At 41.6% G+C, this 11,998-nt stretch overlaps 1 pseudogene; it reads right to left on the bottom strand.

Annotated features, from left to right (window-relative positions):
- Positions 1-10,455: 10,455 nt before the first annotated feature.
- LOC112821895 (large ribosomal subunit protein P2-like) lies at positions 10,456-10,836 on the bottom strand (annotated as a pseudogene).
- Between the last annotated feature and the right edge of the window lie 1,162 nt (positions 10,837-11,998).

The raw sequence follows: 11,998 nt of genomic DNA, 5'->3' as shown, positions 1-11,998 counted from the left end.
ACCTTGTCTGAGAGGATATCTTCCATTAGTGCAAGAAGAAGCATAATCTACGGGTTTATTTAGCATTTGATCTTTGCGCAGAGGCTTCCATTTAGAGTAACCATTGCAGCTAAGATTTGGATCTGGTCCCTAAAATAGCCTGAACCAAGCGACCTCAGGCAAGTAGACGCAAGATACTAGCAATTTATTTCATATCAGCTCCCAAGCCATCACCAGATGATAACAACCCTCGGACACCGTTAATCTCTGCTTGACTCAAACCGGTGACCGCAAGGTGAAAGGCAGGGCGTTATCTCTGAACAATTCATGTGGCCTTCCACAGATTGCCAGTTGGGCCAATACAATTGAAGCCCCTTCTCCAGTGGTTACTTTAAAATTTCATATCCAAAGTCTTTGGTCTTTGTTGGACTGGAAGGTAGGAGGGCTTTATCAAGGAAAATGCCCGAGGGCCAAGATGTGGGAGCTTAGAATCCAATACAAACTAGAAAGGTTGAAAAGGTAACTGTGTTTTCCCTGCCCAATAAACTTTAAACATTGCTGTGACTATGACTAGAAAAAGCCTCTGGAAATGAATGTTTTTTTGCCACACAGTAGAGGGAAAATGCACGTTAAAAAAACAAGAAGCAAAGTACTATCTAGAATTGGTTTTATTGTTTTGAAAATGGCTTTATTTTTACAGTCTGGAAGGTCAGTTCAGATCACCATATAGTCATTCGGTATTATTTCAGAGCTAGAAGGGGCAGCAGAAAGTGGGGGGAACAGTGAAGAATAAAGGAGAGGGGTGTCCTGGTGAATGAAAGCTGTCCTGTGTGTTGGTGCCCAGAGGGAAGCCAGGCTAAGGGACCTTCAGGGCAACTGCTAACTATTTGCACTTTTCAAATATGTAGAGGGAACAGCTTTAGCCTCATATCCCAGGGTACTCAACTCTAGCCTGAAATCATAGAAATGTGCCTTTCTTTACTGCTTGGTGGAATTATTCTGCCTCTGCTACTCCAATATCTTAGTTGTAATCATTCTATTTGATTTTGCGAGATGGCTCTGGAAAGGATTGACAGATAAAAAAAACTGAGAGGTTTCAAAAGTACTCCGGCTATTTTGATAATATGTTGTTGAAAGTCCATGCGTTGGAAGTGGGTTATTGAGGGTAAAAGTAAACACAAATTATTTTAGGTATTTTTAGCAATAAGCTCCCTTGGACAGGATCAAAGATCAACTTGACATATGCAGAGTTTCAGTCAGTCAGCAAACAGTGTCACAGAGACATCCCACTATGTTGTTCCATAACTTCATTCCTAGACCCTTTGTTCGCTGACCCAGCTTTTTAAGTAACTGGTATCTGCAACCCTACTCCATTGTTTGGTATCTTGTCTCCAAAATGATACACTAAATAAACCAGCCCAAGTTATAATTACTAATCTCAGGATGAGCGTGTTGTATACAATTGGTAAAGGGATGCCCCTTGGGATAAAAAGTCACTGATTGATTAAAAAGTGGTGTGTTTTGTAACGTTGGAAGATTTTTTAAGTGACTGTGGGGAAATAGGGCACGGAATAAACGGTGAAGTCTTGTTCCTGCTTAAGACTGGCCTTGGCTCAGGAGTCTTGCTGATATAATGTTCAAAGAAACATAAAAAGAATCACAGCATTTGCCTGGTCAGACAAGAGGCAAAGCAAAATGTTTAGATATTTGAAGGAGATTACAATTTCAGGACTATCTCTCCTTAGTGTCTGTCTGCTCCATGAGAAGTGGTCTGGACAGAGTCTAGAGCCTGGATAGAGGAGACCAGGCCTGTGTTCTCTTGGTCTGGTGCTTCTACATCTTCATGGTGGTAATGAAGAAGGTAGGACCAATCTTCCATATTGAAATGATTTGCATATATCTTAACTCAATCAGCAGGACATTGGACTAGGTCATTTATTCAGCCTTGCGAAGATCTGTCCCAGTTGGCAAATTTACTGCTTTCCAGAGGTCAGGTTTTTTTTGTTTTGTTTTGTTTTTTTTATTGTAGGTCTAGAACTTTTACATTTGTGTGTTTCACTGATAACTTGAGTGGATTTGGTGCCAACAGAGGCCTGTAGCTTCCCTTGTGGAAGTGCAGCCTGGTTTCATCCTGCTTATCTTTTCTGAACATCCTGAGCTTTTTCTGAGCTTTGGTTAGTTTTACCTCAACTTTATATACAAATTGGGTTGTTGTGGTGGTGATGTGGGAGGGAGGTATTTGTTTTTTGCCTATATCTCTAGCTCTCATAATATTGTAGGAACCCTCATTATAACGTTTTTTAATAAGTAGATGTGACTTCTGGGTGCCTTAGAAAACATAAGTCAATACATATTATTTGTTATTTGTGAAACTGACCCCCAGTTTCACCAGAAGAGTAGTTAAGGATAGTGGTAGAGCATTCAGGCTTTATTTTATTTTTTTATTTTTTTAAAGATTTTACTTATTTATTTGACAGAGAGAGATTTTTTTTGAGATTTTATTTTTTTAAAGATTTTATTTGTTTATTTGACAGAGAGAGAGAGAGCAGGAGAAGTGGCAGGCAGAGGGAGAGGGAGAAGCAGGCTCGATGCGGGGCTCGATCCCAGGACCCCAGGATCATGACCTGAGCCGAAGGCAGTCGCTTAACCAACTGAGCCACCCAGGCACCCTGAGCATTCGGGCTTTAAATCCTGGGTTTCAATGTCTGGGTTTAAATCCAAGCTCCTCTATAAAGAAGTAGATATTTTTGCGTATGATTATCTAACCCCTCTGTGTCTTAGTGTCCTCATTTGTAAAACAGGAAAAACTATAGTTTCTATTTCCCTGATTGTTGTGAGGATTAAAGCACTTAGCTCAGTGTCTGGTTAGGTAGTAGGTGCTCTATCCATGTTCCCTGTTACTATTACCACCATTATTGTCATTGTCATCGTAGTCCACCTCTGGCCAGCAAGACTGAGCCAGAGTCAGAAGCCTCGATGAACTAACATTGACTCTACTCATTCTACTGAAAGATATAGGAAGAATGGAAGAAGAGTGATCATATAATATTGTATAATATGTATCAAACTATAGATGTAGCCTAACTGCATGGTTAAACTCATTTTGCATTATGTTTGCCTTTGTCACAAAGAGTCTCTGTTTTTTGTTCAACAGTCGAAGAAACCATAAGGATTTCTAAATCTGCAAATATATTTGGAAGGAAGGAAGAGAAAAGACAAGCTTGACAAGGGGGTCAAGGTGTAACAAAACAAACCACCCTGCCTTAAATCATACTTCTAGTCCTCTCCATGTAAGATTTAAAATATTTATCCATTATTGCAAGTAGTTTTTTCCCCAGTTCCAAATGCTCTGAGCCCCAACCTGCTCTCACTGTTGTTGAGAATGATAGTAGCATCTTTATTCCCATATACCATAGGTTAATTCAGTCTGTGGGCAATGTGTATTGCCTCCTCCTCATCTCTAAAAAAGCTGTCAAAACATGATTTTAATTTCCTTTTAAATGTAGCTTAAACAGGCCTGCCAACACATTTCACAATTTTCCCCTGAAACATTGGCGTTTAACAAGAAAAGTGAGGTAAAGTTGTTGTAATAAAATAATAAAAACCTTCTAAATTAGGCCCTTAGTTTAAAAAAAAGAAGAGAATAATTGGGAATAAAAAAAGCTTTATGCAAATCACCTAGTATGGATGATGGCAGAAGGAGAAGAGAACAGGGTAATGAATTTGTTCAAATGAATTTACTGAAGACGGCAATTCAGCTCTCTAAGGAATTATGGAGAAAATGAGCAAGTGGCTAGAGGGGCCAATATCTCAAGAAAGCCTGAATAGGCAAAATGGTTGCAAAGAGCAAAGCTTTAGTCATCAGCTTCCACAGTTCTTCAGGTTTGTGCAATTTGTTTAAAGTTGCAAAATCAAAACATGTCTCAGAGGGCATGGACAGGGAGGCAAGACCTCCTTTGTGACGTCTGCGAGGGAGCAGGGACCACTTGCAAGTGTCTGAAAAGGCATCACCCCTCAGAATTGTCCAGGGTCATCCAAGGGGCTAATTTGGAGTAAAAATATGAAAATAAGAAACGTCTCAGTGATGATCTCTCAGATGCCATGGAAGAGCACCCCAAGGGAGATGGGATGATCTCCAGTCTGGAGCACTTAAAGCTAAGGAGGGAAGATGTCTTGGAAGGAAGCCTCGGGAACTGTCCAGCATCAGTGCAGAGCTGGGCTCATGGCTAAGTGACCTGGTAGGTGAGAATTTCCACCTACAATGTACCTAACTGTATGCTTATTAAACACCACTCTTCTTTTTCAATTCTTTTTGACAGTTATGACACTAATGGTGTTATTGCCAAAGGGATTTTTGCAGGTTCATATAGATTTGCATTTGTTCCATGAGGAAATGTTAGTTATTTAGTAAGAGCCTGTATTTGCCTTGAAGACACTCCAGCTTTGACCTCTTCAGGAGATTGAAAGAATAACCAAGCACATTGTAGCTTCCCATGCCTGCCATAAATGTCTCTGGACAGCAGACACTAACTGCATTACTAACAATTATATGAATAATAAAATCACAATATTTTTCTGGCCCCAGAGACATGAAAATGGATATTAGAATGGCTACAGGAAAGGATTCTCAGGTGTCAAACTTACAAAATTAAGCTTCCACTTAAACTTTCATGAGGATTTAGGAAGACTGGGAACATCACAAGATGTATCTATTCATTCAGTAACTATTTGAGGGTCTTCTCTGTACCAAGCACTCCCCAGGCACACAAAGTTTCTGCTTCCATGGAGCTCACATTCATGTTCATGGGAGACCATACTGCTGGGTGGTCCTATCAAGAGCTGAAACTTTGGAGTCTGAAGGAAACTACTGGTGGGTTTAAAGATGTATGGAAATGTAAGTGACAGAAGCTTTATGTTTGTTGGTACTCTAATGAATGAAAACACGTATTTTCAAAACACATTCGAATAGAATTCCGATGTTCTAATGAACTGAAGCGGTTTGTGATGCTCTGCACTCAAGACCCTCTGGGTGTCCTGGGCACGTGGAGGGAGGTTGGAGCACGGGAGATACTCCGCACTGAGAACATACGTGGGTCCTAGGGTCTGAGGCCGCTGAAGCTCCATATGGTGTCCCGTGTCCTGGCCTTGTTGTGTGACAGTTGCTGCTAACAAGCTTGGCTTTGGCTTGGACGTCTTTGAAACTAGCCCCTCCTTTACCCCCTCCAATTGCCTCAATCAAACTGACTCCTGAAAAAACAGGGCTGTTAATGGAATGGCCAAAGTGTCACTGGGATAGGCAAAAGCAATCATTTAGTGTTTTCTACAGACATACTGATTGTAAATCAAAGAAAGGCCTTTTTGGAAAAGACAGCCCATTAAGAGACCACTTAATGTTTAATTATATGCAGTTGGAAACTCTGCAGACTACCAGCGCAGCCAAACAGGGCATCAGAATCTAAGACAGACACAGTGGCTGGTGCAGAGTTTCCTTTTGAGTTCCAGGTACAAAAATTCAAGCCCAGAGTGGTGTATTCTCACACTCTGAGGCTACCATAATACTTAATTATTACCGTCCCTGTGGTGTAATATGATCTTGGAAAATGTCACACAAGAATTCCTCCAAATTGTTTGTTTCATTACTCTTCCTCCTCCTCCCCAGTTTCTATTTCTTGGCTCTGTTCTTTTCTGCTGTTGCCTTCCTCTCTCTCTCTTTCCTCCCTCCAAATGGCATTGTGATGTTGAATTCACCAGGTGTGCAAACTTCCTCCCTCATCTGACACTTCTTTGGCAGAAAGCACAGGTAGCCCAGCAGGTATTGTCAGGGTCAAGTTAAAAAATAACAAAACCTGCCAATGCAGATTTTCTTCTCGTGGCGCCTGGCATCGATGGGCTTGCAAAAAGACTGCTGTGGCTTTAATATGTCCCTTTTTACAGCTGACAGGCCCTTGGCAGCCCATCCGCAGCTCACCACCTTTCTCCCACTTTCATCAGAACCAGAGGATGGCCAGCCTTTCCCCTGGTCCTAAGACTGGGTGCAGGGTGGTAGGGACAGGAGCCGAATGGAGAATGGCATTATTCTATTTAGAAAAAGTTGGCTGGAACAAAAACTGCTATTAGGTCTCAATTTAAAACTCGGTGGTCCCTGTTAGGTCCTTGATTCAGTGGAAGTGAGCTGAGCTGGTAAAATATTGGAGACGTTAATCTCTGTGGTGGTCTTTTTTTTTTTTTTTAAGAGTTTGTTTGTTTATTTATTTATTTATTTATTTATTTATTTATTTATTTATTTGACAGAGAGAGAGAGAGAGAGAGCACAAGCACGGGTAGGGGCAGAGGGAGAGGGAGAGGGAGAAGCAGGCTCTCTGCTGAGCAGGGAGCCCAATAGGGTACTTGATCTCAGGACCCTGAGATTATGACCTGAGCCAGAGGCAGATGCTTAACCGACAGAGCCACCCAGGCGCCTATCTGTGTTGGTCTTCTAAAATTTAAAACCAGAAGGAAACATAGTACTGTAAGTAGTGGGTTACAGTCCGAGTGACTGCCAAAGTTCTTACTGCTAGCTAAACTTAGAAATTAGTTGATTGCAAGAGAAGCAGTACCAGGGTTTTTTTGTTAATTAATTAATTGATTAGTTAATTAATTAATTTAAGTGATCTCTACACCCAATATGGGGCTTGAACTCACACCCTTGAGATCAAGCGTCGCATGCTCCTCTGACTGAGCCAACCAGGGGCCCCTGTTCTCTTTTTTATGGTCTAGGGTTAATCCCGCTAAAACTAATCCTGCTGGGGAAAAAGGTGAATATACATGTCTTTAAGCAATCAGACTTGCTACAGACATTCGAAAGCTTTGTCTGCAGTACATCTAGCTTCCACAGCTCTTCCTGAGAGGGAACCCCCAGGCTCTTCCAACTCTTCCTCAGGTGGTGTAATCTGCACTGACTTTTTTTTTTTTAAGATTGTATTTATTTGATAGAGAGAGCACAAGCAGTGGGAGAGGGAGAAGCAGGCTCCCCACTGAGCAGGGAGCCCGACGCGGGACTCGATCCCAGGACCCTGAGATCATGACCTGAGCAGAAGGCAGACGCTTAACCATCTGAGCCACCCAGGCGCCCCAGCACTGACATTCTTGAAACTTGTCGACAGCCAGTGCTCCCAACACACTGTTATATCCCAATGAAGCTGGATGATCAAATCAAGTTACCAAATGGCTTTCTATACACGTGTTCGTATTTCCTTTAATAATACAGTGGGATTATACTTATTCTCTAATTTAGTGTGCAAGTCCTCATTGCTACTGTGTCAACTATGGGCCTGGCCTTGTTCACAGTTGACTCCTTGTTCACAGTTGAAATTCCTGAAGGAGGTGTGTGTGTGTGTGTGTGTGTGTGTGTGTGTGTGAAAGAGAGAGAGAGAGAGATTGAGAGAGAGAGAAAGAGAAGATGGTGGTATATCTAGAGATGGTTAGGTTTGTGGCCAAGTTTGATTTCTCTATTCTCCTACTCTTCCTGGGCCAAGGAGGAAGACTAGATAACATTTCCTCAGGCTGAATGTCTGTGGGGCTCCTGACACTTTTCTGCTACAAAACATGTGGAGTTGTGGATACTACAAGACATCATTCTGTTGCCTACCCCAATAGTTTCACTTCTTTTTTTTTTTTTCAAGTAAGCTTTATGCAGGGCTTGAACTCAGGACCCCAGATCAAGAGTCACATGCTCTATGGACTGAGCCAGCCAGGGACCCCTGCCTATACCACTAGTAAAGGAAACCCCGGTGTACTTAAGCATGCAATATTGATCAAGATGGGGGGTGTTTCTTGCAGGTAATACTCTTTCATTTTACAAGATAGATAGACATTCTGCTAAGAAATAAAATGGTTAATATATTTGGAATAATCACTAATACTTATTAGATAGTACTAAAAGCTTCTGATCCATGAAGCCATTAAATTTACATCAAACACCTAACAAACTAATTATAATATTAATGGGGAGAGAAAAAAGTGTGTTGTAGAACTTTTTATTAATTTATTTTTTCAAAAATAGCATTGCTAGATACAAAATATTATCTATGTTTAAACATTCCAGGCACGAGGCAAGTGATTGCATTGTCAGGGAAAAACCGCCTCCCCTCAAGTTAATGGCTGATATGATGATGCTCTAAGCCCCCATTAGCTATCCATTCTGATCTCAGATTAATAGGGCGTAGCCATGAAACTGGGATTGGCTGCTGTCTCCATATTACCAGTTTCAACTGCAGAAGATGACCAGTAATCACTTTATCACAGAGAACAGTAGAAGTCAGGGAGAGATGGTAATTAACATCTACCAGGATCATATTCATATATATATGTGTGTGTGTGTGTACACATGTGTGCAACACATACACACACCGTTGTTTATTTGTTGACTTTTCACCTGTCTGTCGTCTCACAATAGAGGATGAAATTTTCAGGGGTTTTCACTTTAAACTTATTTTTATCCCCTCAGTACCCAGTCCAGGACTTGGAATTCAGCAGGTGTTTAATACAAAGAAATTGTTGATACATAATGATGACTCTAGCAGCCAAAGGCGAGGCCAGAGGGCATTTACCTGTCTGTTTTGTACCCTCTCTACCTTGAGAGAGCCCTTACTTTGATCTCTTGTCTACCCATCCTGTTTTCTCCTCTCCACCTTCCAATCTGTTTTTTCATGCTGCTATTAAATTTAGTTTCTAGAAACCAAATCTATAACATATAAAGGCCACAGGATAAAGGCTTCACAGCTTAGCTTGGTGTTTACAGTTGTACAACAGTGCTTTTCAAACTTTAATGTGCATACAAAACACCTGGGGTTTTCAGAATGCAGATTCTGAACTGGTCCGTCTAGGGGTGAGGCCCAAGCATTTGCATTGTTAACAATATCTCAGATGATGTGGATGCTGCAGGTCCTGGGACCACATTTTGAGTGGCAAGTTTCTACAACATTGGGCCTGGCCCAGGTGTTAAATGCCTTGTTAGCTTCATCTCAATTCACTCCCTACTCGGTACCCTATATTCTAGCAAAACTGTTGTTCTTGGCATTCTTTGGCAATTCTCCGACTTGTGCTTTGATTCACGTTATACCCTTTCTGCTTGCTAAACCATTACTCATCCTTCCAGACAGCTCAAATATCACTCTGTGAGGACTTCCAGCTCAGCTACCGCCTCCCTGACCAGCTAATCCCCATCTACCGAGTTCTCACAGCATTTTGCTAGTACTAATGTTTAGCATTTATTACAAGTTATCATAACTGTTTGTTTACATGATTGTCTTTGCAGCTAGACCATGAGCTACGCAGGGCAGGGGGCCAGCCAAGCCTCAGCCACCTTACAATCTCAGCACCCAATAGCACACACACTAGTTCTTTAATAAATATTAAATGAATTGAATTGAATGGGTTTTTCATTATCAGTCTTCTGCAGAAGACTTAATGATGAATGTTTTGAGACAAAAACATATCTTGACAGAATTGAGGGGGGTGTCACAGGGGATCATAGTCGCTGATGTTAAATGATAATTAAAATGCTGTAATGGGAATCACGGTTGTTATGATAAACTATAATTATATTAATAATATTAATAATATTACTAATATTATTATCATCTGTGATAATTGATTATAATTATTATTAAAGATAGCTATTATTTATCTACTGAATTCTGACTATGTACCAAGCACTTGCTAATCATTTAGATATTTTTTTACAACCTATATTTTATTTATTTATTTTTAAGATTTTATTTATTTGACAGAGAGAGACAAAGCGAGAGAAGGAACACAAGCAGGGGGAATAGGAGAGGGAGAAGCAGGCTCCCCGCTGAGCAGGGAACCCTATGCAATGCGGGGCTTGATTCCAGGCCCCCGGGGTCATGACCTGAGCCAAAGGCAGAAGCTTAACTACTGAGCCACCCAGTTGCCCCTACAACCTATTTTTTTAGATAAGTACATAGACACAGAGTTTTGAGGATAGATCCAATGCTGCATCCCCAGGGAATGATAGAGTTGGGATTTGAAACCCAACTTTTGGATCCAGCGCATGCTCTTAGCCATTTTTCTGATGCTGGAAGGATAGCCTGGCTCTAGGGCTCTGCTAAGTATGCTTCCTAAAGCATTCACCAATTTTTTTTGAAGATTTTATTTATTTATTTGAGAGAGAGAATGAGAGAGAGAGCATGAGAGAGGGGAGGATCAGAGGGAGAAGCAGACTCCCCGCTGAGCAGGGAGCCTGATGTGGGACTCAATCCCGGGACTCCAGCATCATGACCTGAACTGAAGGCAGTTGCCCAACCAACTGAGCCACCCAGGCGTCCGCATGCGCCAATTATATGTACTCTAAGTGCAGTGGGGTTTCCCTCCAGGGCAGGGATCCTAGGCCCTTTCTGTGCTTTGGACTCTTTTGGCAGTCTGCTGATGGTTATAGACTGCTCAGAACATTAAAAAAAATTTTTTTTTCTTATGTTAAAAGGGTTTTATTTGCAGGAGAACGGGACCGTAATGGAACAAGTCAAATCCCATGTCGTCAACTGACTCTTCTGACTCCTTTTTCTCCTCTTTCTTCTCCTCTGCTGCTGCTGGGGTGGAACCAGCCCCAGCAGGAGCTGCAGATCCTGGGACAGCAGGGACAGCCACAGCCCCACCAGTGGGCACACTGGCCAACTTGCCAATACCCGGGGCGATGACATCTTCAATACTTTTCTATTCAGTTCACTGACGACCTTGTTGAGTCGGTTATCATCCACCTTGACGCCCACGCTGTCCAGAGTCCTCTTGATGCCCTTGGAATTGAGGGGAGGCATTGCCCCTAAGGGTGGCCAGCAGGTAGGAGGCCACGTGGCACATCTCCGTGGCATCAGGGACTAAAGGGCTTTTTTTTTTTTTTTAAGTAGGCTCTACACCCAACCTGGGGATTGACCTCACCACCCCAAGATCAAGAGTCATATGCTCTACTTACTGAGCCAGCCAGGTGCCCTTCCTCAGAGCATTTTTAAATGCATTAAAAATATGTAGAATTGCAAAGGAAACCAATTAATTGCATATGGCTATCAAAATAATAAAAAAGTTGTGATACAGCAATATGTACCTTTCTTTATTAATGCCTTAAAAATACAATCTAGCAATTACTCTAGTAATGACTTTAATTCTGAAGTATTGATGGGCCTAAACAATATTTTGAGATATATGCAACTACTGAAGTGTGAAAATCTGTGATCTCTCTCTATTCAAGGCAAAGTCACAGGCACCGCTCAAGGTACTGAAGTTTGGTGTCTATATTCATAATCTATTCAAGGCAAAGTCACAGGCACCGCTCAAGGTACTGAAGTTTGGTGTCTATATTCATAATGGAAGAAAAGGCTATATTTCTCTAAGAGGTGAGTGCAATTAAAGATGTGATTTTTTTTTCTTCCATCTGAGTTCACGGGCCCCCTCCCCTGAACTCTATGTACAAACACTTTGTATATGTAGTTGTGAGGACTGGTCCTATGAATTTCAGATTAAGAATCCATGTTCTAGAGAAGAGGGATTTTCTGCCTTTTTGAAGAGATTGGAGTGCTCAGAGATAGAGGTGAGTCAGGTGGAAAAAAAATTGTCATGTGCACAGAAATGGTAAACCAAAGTCAGTGGTAAGAGGTACATAGTGAAGCAGTATAATAAAGGAGGAAGAAGAGGAGAAACCTAGCAGCATTAGAGCCTTGCGAAAGGTAAGCAGCTCTTCCTCTATGGAGTGAACCCAGAGATGTTCAGAAGAAGATGGTGAAAGAATACTTGGAGGCATCTTAAAATGTACCTACAAGTCTTAACAATTAGAAGAAATTCTGTAGCTGTCCCCAACAGAAAGAGGCACATTGTGTTGTTACTATACTGAGGAGCACAAAGGGATCTGTGCCTGAAGTTGTCATGGCGGGGTAAAGTGGGCGGTGTCCGCATCTTCTTGAATTATACAGTGATATATAGCTAGGGTCATAAACCCCACTACCCTCTATCTACTTCAACTGATTCAAAT

This window comes from Callorhinus ursinus, unplaced genomic scaffold, assembly GCF_003265705.2.
Source record: "Callorhinus ursinus isolate GAN/ISIS: 27379988/994484 unplaced genomic scaffold, GSC_fseal_2.0 scaffold8, whole genome shotgun sequence".
Taxonomy (NCBI): Eukaryota; Metazoa; Chordata; class Mammalia; order Carnivora; family Otariidae; genus Callorhinus; species Callorhinus ursinus.
Note: the sequence above shows the minus strand (reverse complement) of the source record. Positions and strands in the feature narration are given on the sequence as shown.